General features: G+C 52.8%; 2 long non-coding RNA genes across 2 annotated transcripts; both read left to right on the forward strand.

Annotated features, from left to right (window-relative positions):
• The first annotated feature begins 10,746 nt into the window (after window positions 1-10,746).
• LOC139829062 (uncharacterized) lies at window positions 10,747-14,937 on the forward strand. Its single transcript, XR_011741283.1, has 4 exons — window positions 10,747-10,854; window positions 12,067-12,174; window positions 12,431-12,570; window positions 14,760-14,937. It is a non-coding gene; the product is annotated as an uncharacterized lncRNA (long non-coding RNA).
• An 812-nt stretch (window positions 14,938-15,749) lies between these two features.
• Window positions 15,750-17,518, forward strand: LOC139829063 (uncharacterized). The gene is made up of 2 exons (XR_011741285.1): window positions 15,750-15,890; window positions 16,265-17,518. It is a non-coding gene; the product is annotated as an uncharacterized lncRNA (long non-coding RNA).
• Window positions 17,519-18,919: the final 1,401 nt, after the last annotated feature.

Consider the following 18,919-nt stretch of genomic DNA (forward strand, 5'->3'; position numbering starts at 1 on the left):
GAAGCCTGCCTTGCGCCTGCCAGATGATCCTGGGGTCTCGTTGTGCTCCAGGGGCACAAAAGGCATTTCAAGTGGCATCCCGAGGTCTGGAATGCCGGTGCTGATTGGCGTAGCGCCAATTGTGTGCTTTTTTTTTGTATCGGCAGCCAAATGCGTGGATAGTCCTTGTATTTTAGACACTTCTGGTCAGTTGTGTTTTATGGTGTAGTTCTGGGCTGCATCGGCAGCTCTGCTCTCTACTCATCCAGTCTCAGGGACTGGCGCTTCTTCCCAGCATCTTGAAGTTTTTAAGTTTTGCAGCAGTTTCTTGTGTGTGCCACCATCTCTGTTTGGTTTTGCCAGTACCACTCTCTCACCAGTGCTGCTGTCTCATAAGGGTCTGTGAAGTTCGGCTTCCTTTTTTTCCTGGGGTTGCAGTAGAGGCTCCTCGCCTCACCCCTGCCTCCCTGCAGGTTCTTTTCATAGATGCAGTCTCTGGTTTGGAGTTGTTTGGTGCTGTTGCCGTCGTGTTGTCTGTAGTGTTCTGTGGAACCTTTTTCTGCACATGTGTGCGTTTGGCTTGGAGCTGCTCTGCCCGGAAATTTGGAGTCTGCGTTGGGTGGACTGAGCTCTAGGAGTCCACGGTTGATCTGTGGACGTGTTAAATTGTGTAGGCAAAGGTTGTGCGGCCATCTGGAATGGGGTAGGGGGCGGGACAGTCTGATAAGGGGCCATGACGTTTGGCTCCTTTTTTTTCTGGGATTGTGATAGAGGCTCCTCGCCTTACCAATTGGGTGCTGGTTTTCTTGTATCAGCAGCCAAAAGTGTGGACGGCTCTTGTGCCTTGGATGTCTCTGGTCAGTTGTGTTTTATGGTGTTGCTGAGGGCTGCGTCGGCAGCTCTGCTCTCTACCTATCCAGTCTCAGGGACTGGCACTTCAAGATGCTGGGAAGAAGTTATTAGTTCTTGCAGCAGCTTCTTGTGTTTGCGCTGTCTCTGTGTGTTTGCGCCAGTGCCGCCGTCTCATAAGGGGCCGAGATGATCGGCTCCGTTTTATTGTGGGGTTGTAGTAGAGGCTTCTCGCCTCACCACTGCCTCCCTGTATGTTTTTGATCAGTGCCGTGTCTGCTTTCGGTGTCTTTGTCGTTGTGGAGCGTTTTTTGGTGCCGTTGCCGTCGTGTTGTCTATAACCTGCTGTGGAGCGTCTGTCTGCACATGTGCACAGTTGGCTGAGAGCTGCTCTGCCCGGAGGTTTGGAGTCTGGGGTGGGTGCACTGAGCTGTAGGAGTCCACGGTTAATCTGTGGACGTGTTAAATTGTGTAGGCAAAGGCTGTGCAGTCACCTGGGAAGGAGTAGCCGTGGGCAGGGGACGGGACAGTCCATTCCCCAGTGTTTTAGGGACTCAATTAGAACTTCTGATGGGATTCCTGAATAGAAAGCAGACCTGTGGAATGGTCAAGCTGTAGATGAGCATCTGGGTGACTTGTTGAATAACTTGATTTCAGATGCAGAGGGACAACTTGGCACGAAAGAGCCATGGAAGAGCCGAGCGGAGCGCCGTCAGCAGGTGAGTTGGTGCGTGGTGTCAGAGGGAAGACGCGCCGTGTGTCTCTATGTAACTTTGGTCGTTTGTCTATTTTATAGGTGTGAAGTAAAGAGGAAAGCTGGGTATCCGCAGCGCAGCTCCTCAGGCAAGGTGAGCAATGAGCGCTGGGCCGAAGCGGCAGCTCGTTTCAGGTCCCGTGTTGCCGGTGCAGGTATGAGCGTCCTTTGGTTGTGTTTTACGGGCGGTAGCTGAACCTCTTTGTGGTCAACAGCGTGGCAGTCCAAAGCAAGGGCGGGCAGGCGGGCGAGCGGCCCAGGTAAGGGAGGGGGAGGCGGGCCCGTCCGCGGGCAGGCTGTGCTTCCGGGCAGCGTCCGAGCGGGTGCCTTTGTTTTTGCAGGTGCCGCAGACGAGCTCGGAGGAGCGAAGCCGCACGCCGACCAGCAGCAGCCGAGAAGGTGAGGCGGCGGTGGGAGTTGAGGAGCCCAGTGTCGCGTGGTGACTCGGTTCAGCGTTTCCTTCTTGTTTTGCAGGCTCCTTTTGGGCCCTTTGGGCTTGGAGGAGCGTTTGCGGTGAGCCGGGGTAGGGGCGAGGAGGAGCGTGGGGCAGGGGACTCGTTCCAAGCACTGCTGGATATATTGTATGTTTAAAATTTAAAACAATTGTAATTAATATGTAGCAACTGTGTGATTATAAGCAATGCAAGAGCATCCAGTTGTGGGAGCACTTACAGAGGACGACCCCCAGAGCTCCCCAGTGCAGATGAAAGAAACATTGCCTGCTTAACGGTGTAATTTACTCTGCTGTCAAGCTTATTTCTCCGTTTCAGTACGAGCCCATCCTGTGGCCTCACAGGGCTGTGTCCTGTGGCGGTGCTGTGGGGAAGGGGCGAGATGCTTTCCTGCACCGGTGGTGTGTTTGCTTTTATGCTGAGCGTGTCCTAAACGGTGTCAGTTTGTCTTAATGCTGTCTGGCGTTGCTCCAGTTGCTCTGGTTTTTTGAGGATGCCTTGTGTTTTGAGGTGGCCCGTTTCCCTCGAATCCTCCGTTAGCTCAGCTGCTCTCCTGTCCCTTCTTCTGACTAATTCCTCTGCTTTCTCCTGCTCTATTTTTTTCAGAGGCTGAACTCTAATTTGGAATTTCTGTGTTTCTGAGGGGGAGCTGTGAATGCCCGATGCTCAGCAGACCCCCCAGCCCCGTTGATAGCAGGAACAAAAGTCTTTTAGAAAGCCCTTGGCATAAGGCAGCAAGAGCAGGCCTAACGGAACAGAAACCTAACAGAGAAACACTAGCTCTGTAGGGACTGGAGGTGGGGCAAAGCGGGATGTCCTTGGCTCGCAGGCTGGGAAAATGGGACGTTCCACTAAATGGAGAAGGAGCTACTTGAGTAGCAGCACAAAATGACAGCGGGTGTGCTCAAGAAATGAGGTCGAGGAGCTGACACCGGGGCAGGGGGCACCGGGCTGCAGGGGCACCGGGGACCGCTGGAGACCCTTGATGGACACTGGCATACCAGAGATGGACTGCCAGCGAAGGGTGGGGTTATGGAAAGAACTTCTGTTTAATGCACTAACTAAGCGGTAGAAGCAAATGAATATGCAATAGGTGTATGTAAAGAATACCAAGAAGCGTGAATCACATGTACGCTCAATTACAGGGGCGATCCTCTGAGCGTGCGGTGCGCTGTATTGAAATTGCCCGCCGTTTAACACTTTCAGAACAGCGTTAGAGAGTCTTTTTTGCCGACTTTTTGGTATCTCTCCGCGTCCCGTGGTTCCTCGCCGTGTCCCCGTGTCCCGCTCCCTGCCCGTGGTCGCGTTCCTCTCTGTCCCGTTGACCGTGCCGGGTTTTTTTCCTCCGTCTCTGCGCCGCTGCCGCCGCGCCGATTTGTTTCTTTCTGTGCCCTGTTCCTGGTGCTCTTCCGGCCTCTTTTCCTCTGTCCCCGCCGCTGCTTTGATCTCTGCCTTGTTTTTTCAGAGCCCTGTCCCTTTTCTCTCTTCTCGCTTTTGAAGAGAAGCTGCCAAGTTAACGTATACTGCGATGAAGTTGTAGAAGGTGTACCCGTCATTAACCAGTTGACATGAGGTAAATGCTTTCTGACCGCCTGCACGATGAGGGGATATTTTTCACCTTTTAGATCCTTCTGCACGACAAGAGGGAGATGGAAGATTAAGTAACACGTTGTTTAGAAGCTGAGAGCTTAGTTTATATTTGACTAATAATTAACAGATGTATTGTCAGCGAGAAACTAAACAATTATAACTAACATCGTCAAATGAAATAAAGAACGTGGCTTAGCAGTGCTGCTGACTCTGCCGTCCCGTTTCTTTCCCCGTTTCAGCCGGTGAGCCAGCCGGAGGACCCGCTCTGTCCGGCCGCAGGGCCCGTGGAGCCGAGGACTCTCTTGGCGCACCCCGGGGATGTCTCTGGAGAGACTCCTCGTCTCGGTCGGATCGCCGCGGGGACGGACGAGGACCTCTGGTGAGAAGTCTTTCTTCTCTGAAATTTGGGACCGGTCACGTGCTCGCGAACTGTCCGTAAGTCGTGGTACGGAATTTCGGCAGGATAGCGTGGACGGGGTTGCGAGCACCTTAGAGGTATACAGTAGTTGCTGTGGAGTTGTTTGTGCGGCCAGCTTTTGGTGTTGGTTGTTCCCGTGCTCCGTTGTGGTGCAAAGCTGGCTCTGTATGTAGCCGTGAAGTGTACCGTAGTTGGGTTTAATTCTTGGATGTGCCTTGGTTCTGACTATGCACTTGAACACCAAAAACTACAGCAGGAGCTGCTGTGGCTTTAACTTGCGAGGAGTGTGAGCGTTGTGGGGCCATCTGTGTTGCAGAGTGTCCTAATTGCGGTGCTGAGTGTTAGAGAGATTTGAGCTGGGTACCGGAATTGTTTTGTTTTGGAGACGGTGGGATAAACTTGGAGTACAACTTGTGAGGGCGGTGTGTCGTGGGTAGGTTTGAGTATTATCTGTGGAGTACTGCTGTAGGTGTTAATAGTTATTTGCTCGTATGTGTTACAAGATGAGCCGTGTCGTTCCGTGTGACGCATAATGGGAGGACGGCGTAGTAGCGGTATTCTGAAAAAGAGCCCGTTAGGGTGTATTTTAGCTCACAGGAAAGAGATTGAGGAACCACCTGGTGATAATGTGAATAGAGCAACCTTGATGAAATCTTGTGAGCAGAGGCCATTGTATAAATTGGACAAGGAAGGAAAGCCTGTGCGCAAAGCGCGGTGCTGCACCCGGGCGCCCCAATGCCGTGCCGCAGCGCGCCTCAGTGCTGCCGCCCTGTGGCGAAACTCGGGTACTGCAGCGCACGTCCAGGGGGCAGAGGCGCTGTTCGCCCCGCAGGGCTCGCAGCCAGGTATCTGTGTCAGTGTCCGTCCCCATTTGTGTAAAAACGACATCCCTCCCTCGGTGGCTCCTTAGAACGTTTAAAGATGTAAATGTTGCTACCACTAACATTGTCGATCCGGCTTCTTTCCTCAGTGTCAAGGAAAGGAGCGCGGTTTGTTGTTTCCTTTTAAAGGCGGCTGTTGGAAGCCGCGCGGGCAAAGGGCGTGGGGGTCCCGGCAGGGCGGCGAGAAGGCGAGTGAGGATGCAGAGCGGGCCAATCAGATCGCTCGGGAGGGCTGGAGGGGCGGGGCGCTGATAGGCGGGGAGAATGGCATTTGATGTGCGCAGGCAGCCAATCAGATTGCCAGAGGGGCGGGCGTTGAGGCCTCAGTACTGCGCATGCCCAAATTGCGCAGTCCTCAGTCAGGTCCGACCCTGAGGCGGGCACCTGGGCGCGGAGCGCGGGAAGGAGCATCCAATAGGAGGGCGGCGCGCTGGGGTGAAAAGGAGCCAATCAGAGCGCACCGACTCAATCCCGTTTGAACAGCTGCCTCTGGCAAACGCGTCCGTGGTGTCTCGGGGCGGGCACCGGCAGTTAACGGGGAAACGGGGGTCGAGGCGAGCGAGGGGAGGCTGCGGAGCGCTCATTTTGGCCTCTCCTTCCCCTTGCCCTGCCTCTCCGTCCCTTTTGCCTCTCTCTTCCTCTCTCTGTGTCACCTTGTCTTGCTCCCTGTCCCTATCTGTCTCTGACAAGCTGACCTGATCCTTGCCCTCCTTTTGTATGGAATCACAGGCTCATTCTGCTTGGAGAAGACATGTGCAATTTTCTAATGACTTGACGGTTTAGAGAAACGGCCTGGAAGAGATCATTCCTTTGTCTTTTTTTTGTGTGTGTTTTTTGTGTTTTTTTTTTTTTTTTTTTTTTTTTTTTTCCCACGTGGAAAAAAAAAAAAAGAGGCAAATTCAGTGCCTCTGCGGAGAAGCTGGCGACCAGTTTTAGTTAAGAACGCACACCCCGTTGGCGAACGGGTCCCGCGGCAGTTCCACGTGTTGCAGGTAAAAGAAGGAAGTTTGATCTGCCATAGAGGAACAGCCGCCTCTTTCCCTCCTTAGGGTCGAGCGTTGCCCTTGTCTTTGTTCACATGAATTTATGGGCACGCTGGAAATAGCCTTTAAGATTTATATGTAGAGTTTAATCTAAGTGGTAAGTGGCATGGGCATAGTTAATTTTTGAACACCTTGCTGCCAGTTGAAATGTAAGGGATGAAATGTGATGGGAAGTAATAAGTAAATTTGGGGTTGACTTCTAGGGTGTTTTTTTCCCCATTAGTGTAAATCAATGGCACCGTTGTCCTGTGGCTCAATCTCCGTTCTGTTCCGTGGAGTCTTCAATTTAGGATGTTCAGGTAAGAAAGTTTGTCCTTCCAAAGAATGACCAGCCATTGGTAGGACAGAGAGAGGCTTTTAAGTGCATGATCAGTATTGAAGCCAAATTCCACTTGACGTTGCTGCTGTTGGTTTTGGCTTTCACTGGTTTCCCCACAGCTCCCTAGTGTTTGGGAGCTCGGAGTGGGCATTTTTTTCCCCCAGGGAGAGCCTATGCTTAAGAATGAATTTGTTTCCTTAGAGGAGTGAGAGTCCGTTTGTGTAACACAAAGAAAAACCCCAGCCTAGTCGAGTTCTGAGTGTGTGTCTGTGAGATGGCTGCTTTACTTTGATGAGTTCACACCTGTGCAATTGTAATGCCAAAGAGCAATGCAAGATAGGAGGGTTTTTTCCGCTGTGGGGGGGGATGCAGAAAACCAGAGCTAAGGTGCGGTTGCAGGCTTGGTGGTGTGGCGAGTGGGGCGCCGCTTCGGTGGGAGCTCGGGGTGAGGCCCAGCGGGTTCTGTGTCCTGTACGCGTGGCTTTCGTGCCGCGGCTCTCTGTGTGCGTTTTTGTTTTGTTGTGTTTGTTTTTTGTGTTTTTTTCTGCGGGATTCCCGCGAATCGCGGCACAACCGCTCGGCCCGGGCTGCCGCGGCGGTCTCAGTGCTGCCGTCCTGTGCGCAAAGCGCGGTGCTGCACCCGGGCGCCCCAATGCCGTGCCGCAGCGCGCCTCAGTGCTGCCGCCCTGTGGCGAAACTCGGGTACTGCAGCGCACGGCCGGGGGCAGAGGCGCTGTTCGCCCCGCAGGGCTCGCAGCCAGGTATCTGCGTGTCAGTGTCCGTCCCCATTTGTGTAAAAACGACATCCCTGCCTCGATGGCTCCTTAGAACGTTTAAAGATGTAAATATTGCTACCACTAACATTGTCGATCCGGCTTCTTTCCTCAGTGGATCCGTTTTGCAGTCGGTGGCCCACGATTGCTTGGAAACAGCAGAAGCTGTTCGCTCCGGCAGAGCGGATTGAAAGGACCAGCCGCTGGAGGGTGCTGAAGACTCCTGGGTCGCTGATGGAAGCAGCTTTGCATAAAGCAAGGGGTACGTGAACCTGGGCATGCAGTGACGACTGCCCAGCAGGTAATGGAAGCTAAACCTTTACCTCCAACGCCCGACAAAAATAACGCCAAGAAATGCCACTGAAAAAAACACAGTCAGGGAGGGTTTTTTTTAAATTTCCTTTAGTTCCCCCCCCCTCTCCCCCACCCTGCTGCGTTTAGTGCAGCGAATGACCCATTGGGAGATGACTGTGGATCTGGCTGTTGAAGGGTGTCTGAAGGAGAAGGAGATGTGTGTAGAGCAGGATTGGTTGTGGGGGTGAGTGTAACTGGTTTGGCTGTGGGGTTGTAAATTCTTTTTGGAGGCTTCCTAGTTTCTGGTGTCACCTGTGGGGTGAAGCATCTTTCTGTGTGCAGGTTTGAAAGGTGCGACGTACAGAGCTCCATCATTTGCCACCAGAACTCCAAATCACAGAGACAACGTTGCTGTGCAGCTGCTAAGGACAGTGTGTGTCTCAGGTAGAGTAACGTCCTTTGTGCTCTGTGTGCGTGTTCCTCCCTTGAAACGAAGGCGCGCTGCCCGGAGTTTCACGTTCCGTGTGGTACCTGCTGGGCTGAGTCTCCTCCCTACGCTCGCCCGTTTTAGCCCGTTTAGTCTCTGCTCCAGCCCAGTTCGGGAGCAGAGTGGGTCATCACTGACTGCAGGGCGGTTGCACCTTCTTCAAGCTGCTAACACAGGAGGATGAATTTGGCTTTCTGCTCACATCACACATTCAGATACTGGGCAAGCTGCGTATCTCCTTCAAAAAAGAAACACTGTCAAGGGGCTGACAGAGCGTGAGTTTCACAACACAACAAACCAACTCTGCTAGGCTTACATCGTTTTGGTAGTGCATAGCATGTTTCACTTAATCCCGTCATTGCAGGTCTCTTCTAGAGCCTCCATTGTCAAATCTTGCTGGTTATTCACCCAATTTCCTTTCCTAACTGTCTTCCCTTTTTCCTTAGCGTTTTGAGAAGCTTGATCCTGGGGTGTCTGGGGGTTGCCAGCTGACAAAATGACATTGCTGTGGCCTTGCTGAGAACAGGTGTCCCTGTGAGCCACCTCCTGGGAGCAGAGCTGAAGTTGAAAGGCGGCCTGAAAGCCCCGGTGAGAGTTTTCGTTAAAGAAACCGTAGATGATGGGGTTGACGCTGCTATTGAAAAGGGCCAGCCGGTGAGCAAAGGGATAGATATAAATGTGAAAGAACTGCAACTGGACATCTGAAAGGTTGACATAGTCAGAAAGCATCATCAGAGTCTGCAAGGGAAGCCAGGAGAGGGTGAAAAGCAAAACCACAATAATGAGCATTTTGATTACTCTTTGTTTCTTCTTTGACGTGCTGTGCCATCGCTCCTGGCTGTGCTTTCCCACCGTGGGCATCGCAGTGTTGAAGAGAGCAATGCTTATCCTGGCGTACATGATAACAGTGAGCGACAGGGGAGCCAGATAGATGTTCGCAAAGAGACCTGTTGTGTAGATCTTTCTCATTCCTGGGTCAGGCCAGTCCTCTCGGCACCAGTATATGGGGCGGGTTTCGTTGCCGTAGCCGAGGATCACCCTGAAATGTTTCTCTTCTTGTACGTGCAGCATGACGGCAGAAGGACGCGTGACTGCGATGGCCAGAATCCAAGTGACGGCTATGATGATGACTGCAGTTGAAACGGTCAGCTTCTGCTCGAACGGATGAACGATGCAGCGAAACCTGCAGCAAAGATATCCGGCGACATACGTAGAGAAGCTGTTTAAGGAACGCTCACTCAAACAGGCAAGCATACGTTCACTTCTTCAATTGCATGCTTTTTAAACAGATTAAACATGATACTCCAGTTGTTGGAAGCTGTGCTGTTGCTGGAAAAGTTACCATCGTGCGTTGCAAAGGGCCTCAGAAGGGAAACACTGATCAGGAAACTGGAAATAAGTTAGCAGATGCCAGTGTGAAACCAGCCACCGAAAGGACAGAGACCGATACAAAAGCCACATCTCTGATCCCAGGTGGCTGTCTCCTCCAGCCAACATCAGGAAACCGCAACAAAGAGGATAAGAAATTAATAGGAGATTTATAGCCAAATTAGAATTAGGGTCCAAAGAAGCTGTCACTGGTGACGGGAGAGCAGTGGTACCTCGCAGCGCAAGGAGCTGATGCGCTCTATTAAGATTAGGTGAAAAGGTAAGAGTGAATTTATAAACTGTTTGCGAAGGAGTGACCCAGCAATGTGAAATGTTTCTAGAAAACCATCATCTTAATACTGTATACAGGGTATAAATAAGAACAATTGGACGAGGGAAATGTCCCAGGACAACACTGGCAAATAGGGTTCTCCAAGCTGCCTAGAAAAGAGGGGTATGGCTATTGGGTGGCACTCACAGCAGCTCCCTTCTCAGGTTGGCCAGGAGCATTCCCGTGCCGGGGGGCGGCTGCCGGCCTGTGGGCCGGGGGCTGCGGCTGTTTGGGGTGCTGCCCCCGCTTTGTTTTCCTAGGGGAGCCCCCCCCTGCTTTTTGGGGGTTGTGGTACGTGCACATGTAAATGACACAATGAGAGTAAATGACACAATGAGCTGCCTGTCGGGGCCGTTTCCCTCGTGTCGCGTGACGGTGTCGCTTGTGGCGCCCCAGCGTGAGCAGGGGCCGGCGATGCGGGTGGGGGATGCGGGGGTCAAAAGGGAGTCCCCCTGAAAAGAGGGGGTCACAGTCCAAACGTGCCTGAAAATTCCCGGGGGAGGAGAACACGTGTTCGACCTGTAAACACGAGTGTGGGAATTGCAAACAGAGAAATCTGTCCTTGGTATTTATATATTGCAGGATGGCATTCACGTGTCTATCAAATGCTTTTATATCAACGCCCTTTTCTACTCTATTATATAAAGGATTTTTAGAATGTAAAAAATTCCTGTTGATGGTTTTAAAAATACCAATATCTTGTCTATACGTAAATTAAAAAATGAAGGACTCGAAAATGAGAAAAAAATTATATAGAAAGCAATTTAAAATAGAGAAAAGTGTGAGTAGGTAGAGCTACCTGTAATGACTGTGCGTTACATAATCTAAACGGATATTAAATATCATCTCTATGTATTCACTCATACCCGTGTACGTATTTTTTTAATAAGTGCAAATAGATATCTCCGTCTAAACCTATGTAATTGTAAATATGTCAAAATCTGTAGATCTGGAAAGATCCTGAAGCAATGTGGGGCTGTGGGCCCGACGTCCGCTTCCTGCGGCAGGCAAGAGAGCGAGCCCCTCTCTCCGGGTGGCGAAGGCTCCCTCTGCGCGGCGTGCGGCGGGCCGGGGGCCAACGTGCGCGGCAGGGTCCGTGCGCGTATCCTGGAGCGGGACGGCTGCCTGGCGAGCGAGCCAGCGAGGCTCCATGTCCCCGAAGCCTCGTCTCGTGGAGCCCTGACACCCCACCGTGTTCTCCTAGGCTGAGGACGGCCGAGCGCCCCGAGTTACCGGAGAGGAAGGGAGGAGAGAAGGAGACGGGAGCGTCTGAGCTGTTAGAAGCCTCCTGGCAGCCACCGAAAGCGAGAGCCGCTGTGAGTCCCTGGCCCTCGGGGCCTCGTCCCCGGCTTGTGTGTCCTGGTGCCTCCCTGCCCCTCCGTCTCCTTTTTCCCCACGCTTTCTCTGGCCCGTTCTTTTCCCTGCCATTAGTTTCCTCTCTGTGTCTGTATGTGCTGCTCTGTCTCTTTCCTTCCTCCCTCCCTTCGCCGTCTCTCTCTCTGTGCCTTTGTCGTGCTCGGCGTTGCCGGCTTTCTTCATTCCGTACGGCGCTGTTCCCGTCCTCGTTCACGTTCTGAGCATTTGTGCTGCCCCCCGCCCCGTTTTTTTTCTCTTTTTATTTTCTTTTTTCCTGTCCTCCGTCTCTCCGCAGGGCTCCTCATTCCTCTCTTTCTTCCTCCAAGCCCCTGTGTTCCCCGCGGTCTCTCGCTCTGCCATCGTTTTTGCCTGTTGCCCTCTCTCTTGCTTCCCGTTGATAGGAGGAACAAAAATCTTTTAGAAAGCCCTTGGCATAAGGCAGCAAGAGCAGGCCTAACGGAACAGAAACCTAACAGAGAAACACTAGCTCTGTAGGGACTGGAGGTGGGGCAAAGCGGGATGTCCTTGGCTCGCAGGCTGGGAAAACGGGACGTTCCACTAAATGGAGAAGGAGCTACTTGAGTAGCAGCACAAAATGACAGCGGGCGTGCTCAAGACATGAGGTCGAGGAGCCGACACCGGGGCAGGGGGCACCGGGCTGCAGGGGCACCGGGGACCGCTGGAGACCCTTGATGGACACTGGCATACCAGAGATGGACTGCCAGCGAAGGGTGGGGTTATGGAAAGAACTTCTGTTTAATGCACTAACTAAGCGGTAGAAGCAAATGAATATGCAATAGGTGTATGTAAAGAATACCAAGAAGCGTGAATCACACGTACGCTCAAATACAGGGGCCATCCTCTGAGCGTGCGGTGCGCTGTATTGAAATTGCCCGCCGTTTAACACTTTCAGAACAGCGTTAGAGAGTCTTTTTTGCCGACTTTTTGGTATCTCTCCACGTCCCGTGGTTCCTCGCCGTGTCCCCGTGTCCCGCTCCCTGCCCGTGGTCGCGTTCCTCTCTGTCCCGTTGACCGTGCCAGGTTTTTTTCCTCCGTCTCCGCGCCGCTGCCGCCGCGCCGATTTGTTTCTTTCTGTGCCCTGTTCCTGGTGCTCTTCCGGCCTCTTTTCCTCTGTCCCCGCCGCTGCTTTGATCTCTGCCTTGTTTTTTCAGAGCCCTGTCCCTTTTCTCTCTTCTCGCTTTTGAAGAGAAGCTGCCAACTTAACGTATACTGCGATGAAGTTATAGAAGGTGTACCCGTCATTAACCAGTTGACATGAGGTAAATGCTTTCTGACCGCCTGCACGATGAGGGGATATTTTTCACCTTTTAGATCCTTCTGCACGACAAGAGGGAGATGGAAGGTTAAGTAACACGTTGTTTAGAAGCTGAGAGCTTAGTTTATATTTGACTAATAATTAACAGATGTATTGTCAGCGAGAAACTAAACAATTATAACTAACATCGTCAAATGAAATAAAGAACGTGGCTTAGCAGTGCTGCTGACTCTGCCGTCCCGTTTCTTTCCCCGTTTCAGCCGGTGAGCCAGCCGGAGGACCCGCTCTGTCCGGCCGCAGGGCCCGTGGAGCCGAGGACTCTCTTGGCGCACCCCGGGGATGTCTCTGGAGAGACTCCTCGTCTCGGTCGGATCGCCGCAGGGACGGACGAGGACCTCTGGTGAGAAGTCTTTCTTCTCTGAAATTTGGGACCGGTCACGTGCTCGCGAACTGTCCGTAAGTCGTGGTACGGAATTTCGGCAGGATAGCGTGGACGGGGTTGCGAGCACCTTAGAGGTATACAGTAGTTGCTGTGGAGTTGTTTGTGCGGCCAGCTTTTGGTGTTGGTTGTTCCCGTGCTCCGTTGTGGTGCAAAGCTGGCTCTGTATGTAGCTGTGAAGAGTACCGTAGTTTGGTTTAATTCTTGGATGTGCCTTGGTTCTGACTATGCACTTGAACACCGAAAACTACAGCAGGAGCTGCTGTGGCTTTAACTTGCGAGGAGTGTGAGCGTTGTGGGGCCATCTGTGTTGCAGAGTGTCCTAATTGCGGTGCTGAGTGTTAGAGAGATTTGAGCTGGGTACCGGAATTGTTTTGTTTTGGAGGCGGTGGGATAAACTTGGAGTACAACTTGTGAGGGCGGTGTGTCGTGGATAGGTTTGAGTATTATCTGTGGAGTACTGCTGTAGGTGTTAATAGTTATTTGCTCGTATTTGTTACAAGATGAGCCGTGTCGTTCCGTGTGACGCATAATGGGAGGACGGCGTAGTAGCGGTATTCTGAAAAAGAGCCCGTTAGGGTGTATTTTAGCTCACAGGAAAGAGATTGAGGAACCACCTGGTGATAATGTGAATAGAGCAACCTTGATGAAATCTTGTGAGCAGAGGCCATTGTATAAATTGGACAAGGAAGGAAAGCCTGTGCGCAAAGCGCGGTGCTGCACCCGGGCGCCCCAATGCCGTGCCGCAGCGCGCCTCAGTGCTGCCGCCCTGTGGCGAAACTCGGGTACTGCAGCGCACGTCCAGGGGGCAGAGGCGCTGTTCGCCCCGCAGGGCTCGCAGCCAGGTATCTGTGTGTCAGTGTCCGTCCCCATTTGTGTAAAAACGACATCCCTCCCTCGATGGCTCCTTAGAACGTTTAAAGATGTAAATATTGCTACCACTAACATTGTCGATCCGGCTTCTTTCCTCAGTGTAAAGCAAAGGAGCGCGGTTTGTTGTTTCCTTTTAAAGGCGGCTGTTGGAAGCCGCGCGGGCAAAGGGCGTGGGGGTCCCGGCAGGGTGGCGAGAAGGCGAGTGAGGATGCAGAGCGGGCCGATCAGATCGCTCGGGAGGGCTGGAGGGGCGGAGCGCTGATAGGCGGGGAGAATGGCATTTGATGTGCGCAGGCAGCCAATCAGATTGCCAGAGGGGCGGGCGTTGAGGCCTCAGTACTGCGCATGCCCAAATTGCGCAGTCCTCAGTCAGGTCCGACCCTGAGGCGGGCACCTGGGCGCGGAGCGCGGGAAGGAGCATCCAATAGGAGGGCGGCGCGCTGGGGTGAAAAGCAGCCAATCAGAGCGCACCGACTCAATCCCGTTTGAACAGCTCCCTCCCTGGCAAGCGCGTCCGTGGTGTCTCGGGGCGGGCACCGGGAGTTAACGGGGAAACGGGGGTCGAGGCGAGGGAGGGGAGGCTGCGGAGCGCTCATTTTGGCCTCTCCTTCCCCTTGCCCTGCCTCTCCGTCCCTTTTGCCTCTCTCTCCCTCTCTCTGTGTCACCTTGTCTTGCTCCCTGTCCCTATCTGTCTCTGACAAGCTGACCTGCTCCTTGCCCTCCTTTTGTATGGAATCACAGGCTCATTCTGCTTGGAGAAGACATGTGCAATTTTCTAATGACTTGACGGTTTAGAGAAACGGCCTGGAAGAGATCATTCCTTTGTCTTTTTTTGGTGTGTGTTTTTTGTGTTTTTTTTTTCTTTTTTTTTCCCACGTGGGGGAAAAAAAAAAAAAAAGAAGAGGCAAATTCACTGCCTCTGCGGAGAAGCTGGCGACCAGTTTTAGTTAAGAACGCACACCCCGTTGGCGAACGGGTCCTGCGGCAGTTCCACGTGTTGCAGGGGAAAGAAGGAAGTTTGATCTGCCATAGAGGAACAGCCGCCTCTTTCCCTCCTTAGGGTTGAGCGTTGCCCTTGTCTTTGTTCACATGAATTTATGGGCACGCTGGAAATAGCCTTTAAGATTTATATGTAGAGTTTAATCTAAGTGGTAAGTGGCATGGGCATAGTTAATTTTTGAACACCTTGCTGCCAGTTGAAATGTAAGGGATGAAATGTGATGGGAAGTAATAAGTAAATTTGGGGTTGACTTCTAGGGTGTTTTTTTCCCCATTAGTGTAAATCAATGGCACCGTTGTCCTGTGGCTCAATCTCCGTTCTGTTCCGTGGAGTCTTCAATTTAGGATGTTCAGGTAAGAAAGTTTGTCCTTCCAAAGAATGACCAGCCATTGGTAGGACAGAGAGAGGCTTTTAAGTGCATGATCAGAATTGAAGCCAAATTCCACTTGACGTTGCTGCTGTTGGTTTTGGCTTTCACTGGTTTCCCCACAGCTCCCTAGTGTTTGGGAGCTCGGAGTGGGCATTTTTTTCCCCCAGGGAGAGCCTATGCTTAAGAATGAATTTGTTTCCTTAGAGGAGTGAGAGTCCGTTTGTGTAACACAAAGAGAAACCCCAGCCTAGTCGAGTTCTGAGTGTGTGTCTGTGAGATGGCTGCTTTACTTTGATGAGTTCACACCTGTGCAGTTGTAATGCCAAAGAGCAATGCAAGATAGGAGGGTTTTTTCTGCTGTGGGGGGGGATGCAGAAAACCAGAGCTAAGGTGCGGTTGCAGGCTTGGTGGTGTGGCGAGTGGGGCGCCGCTTCGGTGGGAGCTCGGGGTGAGGCCCAGCGGGTTCTGTGTCCTGTACGCGTGGCTTTCGTGCCGCGGCTCTCTGTGTGCGTTTTTGTTTTGTTGTGTTTGTTTTTTGTTTATTTTTCTGCGGGATTCCCGCGAAACGCGGCACAACCGCTCGGCCCGGGCTGCCGCGGCGGTCTCAGTGCTGCCGTCCTGTGGGCAAAGCGCGGTGCTGCACCCGGGCGCCCCAATGCCGTGCCGCAGCGCGCCTCAGTGCTGCCGCCCTGTGGCGAAACTCGGGTACTGCAGCGCACGGCCGGGGGCAGAGGCGCTGTTCGCCCCGCAGGGCTCGCAGCCAGGTATCTGTGTGTCAGTGTCCGTCCCCATTTGTGTAAAAACGACATCCCTCCCTCGGTGGCTCCTTAGAACGTTTAAAGATGTAAATATTTCTACCACTAACATTGTCGATCCGGCTTCTTTCCTCAGTGGATCCGTTTTGCAGTCGGTGGCCCACGATTGCTTGGAAACAGCAGAAGCTGTTCGCTCCGGCGGAGCGGATTGAAAGGACCAGCCGCTGGAGGATGCTGAAGACTCCTGGGTCGCTGATGGAAGCAGCTTTGCATAAAGCAAGGGGTACGTGAACCTGGGCATGCAGTGACGACTGTCCAGCAGGTAATGGAAGCTAAACCTTTACCTCCAACGCCCGACAAAAATAACGCCAAGAAATGCCACTGAAAAAAACACAGTCAGGGAGGGTTTTTTTTAAATTTCCTTTAGTTCCCCCCCCCTCTCCCCCGCCCTACTGCGTTTAGTGCAGCGAATGACCCATTGGGAGATGACTGTGGATCTGGCTGTTGAAGGGTGTCTGAAGGAGAAGGAGATGTGTGTAGAGCAGGATTGGTTGTGGGGGTTAGTGTAACTGGTTTGGATGTGGGGTTGTAAATTCTTTTTGGAGGCTTCCTAGTTTCTGGTGTCACCTGTGGGGTGAAGCGTCTTTCTGTGTGCAGGTTTGATAGGTGCAACGTACAGAGCTCCATCATTTGCCACCAGAACTCCAAATCACAGAGACAACGTTGCTGTGCAGCTGCTAAGGACAGTGTGTGTCTCAGGTAGAGTAACGTCCTTTGTGCTCTTTGTGTGTTTCTCCCTTGAAACGAAGGTGCGCTGCCCGGAGTTTCACGTTCCGTGCGGTCCCTGCTGGGCTGAGTCTCCTCCCCACGCTCGCGGTCGGTTCCCTCGCGCTGCCGCAGCCTCGGCAGCACCGTGGGGCTCGTCGGACGCGTTGCTGGCGGAGCCGGCACCGACAATCTCTGGACACGTCGAGGCGCCACGGTGGGTTTTCCTGGAAATTCCAAGGTCCTTGTGTTTTATTATTTTAACTACTTACTTACTGTAAGACATTTAGAATTAAAACTTAAGAGTAACCAGAAGAGTCTTTGGGAGTAAATAATGCCTATAATCTACTCTAGCTGTTACTCAAAATTCTGCAGACAGTAATGATCCCAAATTTATATAGTAAAATTTAAAAGAGTGAATATAAATACTGGAGCACTAATTGGAAGTAATACCTGTAGAGAAAAAATCTCTAGTTTATATCTATAATAAAAAATAATGTGTGCTAGTTAATTCGCCTGGTCGTAATGTAATGATAAAAATGTTGAAGTGTAAATGAAATTATTTAGGCGTGATCAATAACTGAATTTAATTTCAGCTATTACTTGGTGAACTAGGCAGCAATTATTCCCAATCTGTATCATAGTTTAAAAAACACATTGTTTGGAATTCCTTTTAAATGATAAAGGCAGAAAACTAAATTGGAGTCATTAGTAGCTACATTTGAGGAACCGTTATGAAATAAACTGCAGACACGAATGACTGCATAGGAAACCAAGTAAGGAAGCTTTAGATTTTAAACAGCATTGGAAAGTAATCGGGAGTGTTGAGTATTTAAATTACAACAGAGCCATGAGATTGGAGGCAACAATGCTCAGAACCAAACAGAGTCAAAACGTTACATTTTTTTTTTTCCAAAGAGAGGTAAAAAGGAACCACTAGATAGTGGCTGTTTATAAATGGAGGTATTAAAAAGTTCCCAGGCAGTAATGATTCCCAACAGAACATGAGAAGATATTTAGATGTAAAATAAAATTAGAAAACAGTGTTATGACTGTCTAAATTTAACTACAGCTTTTTTGGGGTTGTGTGAAAACATGATGGGTATTAATTACCTTTGAGTTAAAATAAAAAGACAGCAACCTCCATCTGATTACCAACAGTTAATTTTAATGTTTCAGTGTGTTGTCCAGTCTGGCTTCTCCCTCCAAGGGCGTGGTCTGAGAAAACCACACCCCACGTCCACCCCGTCCAAGCTCCGCTCCTGCCAGTCTGTGCCCTCCGCCAGGGGCGTGTCCCTTACAGACCCCTCCCCTTCTGTCGCACCCACCCACAGCAGCACAGTACACCGAAGCCCCGCCCCCAGCTCCACCCCTCCCTTTGTAAGCCACGCCCCCTTCGGGCGTGTCCCATGCTGACCCCACCACGAGAGGCTTCTCCTACGGGGGCGTGACACACGGAGGCTCCACCCCCTGCTCTCTTTTCCCAGGCGGCCTCCCCGTGGGCGTATCCTCCCCGTTCCCGCCCCTCAGCATTAACCCCCCCCCCCCGTAGGTGGGGCCACTGTTCAGCTGCACCCCCTCCCCTACCCCCGCCCCGCAATACGTGACCCCTAAGTAACCCCACAGCAACCCTATGGCTGCCGTACAGGTACCGCTATAGCAGCCCTGTACCTGCCCCCTACGAGCCCCAGACGTGCCTCTCACGAGCCCCCACAGCCGCCACTTAAGTGCCCACAGGTACGGCCACAGCCGCCCCATCCCGCCCCACGGCCGCCGCTGCGGGACCCCCGGAGCCCCCGGTTCCGCACCCGCCCCGCAGCCCCGCAGCACGCGGTCTCGCGCCCCCGGTGCCCGTGAAGCCACGTCCTGGCCGCGGCCGGAGGAGCCGCCGCTTTTCCGCCCCCCACATTCCCCGATCCCTGCTGCTGCCTGAGGAGCCGCCGCTTTTCCGCCCCCCACATCCCCCGATAGCTGCTGCCGCTGCCTGAGGAGCCGCCGCTTTTCCGCCCCCCACATCCCCCGATGGCTGCTGCCGCTGCCTGAGGAGCCGCCGCTTTTCCGCCCCCCACATCCCCCGATCGCTGCTGCCGCTGCCTGAGGAGCCGCTGCTTTTCCGCCCATTACATCCCCCGATGGCTGCTGCCGCTGCCTGAGGAGCCGCCGCTTTTCCGCCCCCCACATCCCCCGATCGCTGCTGCCGCTGCCTGAGGAGCCGCCGCTTTTCCGCCCCCCACATCCCCCGATCGCTGCTGCCGCTGCCTGAGGAGCCGCTGCTTTTCCGCCCATTACATCCCCCGATGGCTGCTGCCGCTGCCTGAGGAGCCGCCGCTTTTCCGCCCCCCACATCCCCCGATCGTTGCCGCTGCCCAAAGAGCAGCCGCTTTTTTTGCCCAGCCCCGACTCCCCCCCCTTCCTCCTCAATCACTGCCGTCATGACACCTCCTCTTCCGCCATCTTGTTTTCCCTTTCCCCTCACATTCGCTGTTTTATCCTGAGGGAGGGAGGAGGCGCTCGCTGATTGGCTAACGGAGTCAGCGGCGGAAGTCG

The sequence above is a fragment of the Patagioenas fasciata genome, chromosome 13 (assembly GCF_037038585.1).
Source record: "Patagioenas fasciata isolate bPatFas1 chromosome 13, bPatFas1.hap1, whole genome shotgun sequence".
In the NCBI taxonomy this organism is placed as follows: domain Eukaryota; kingdom Metazoa; phylum Chordata; class Aves; order Columbiformes; family Columbidae; genus Patagioenas; species Patagioenas fasciata.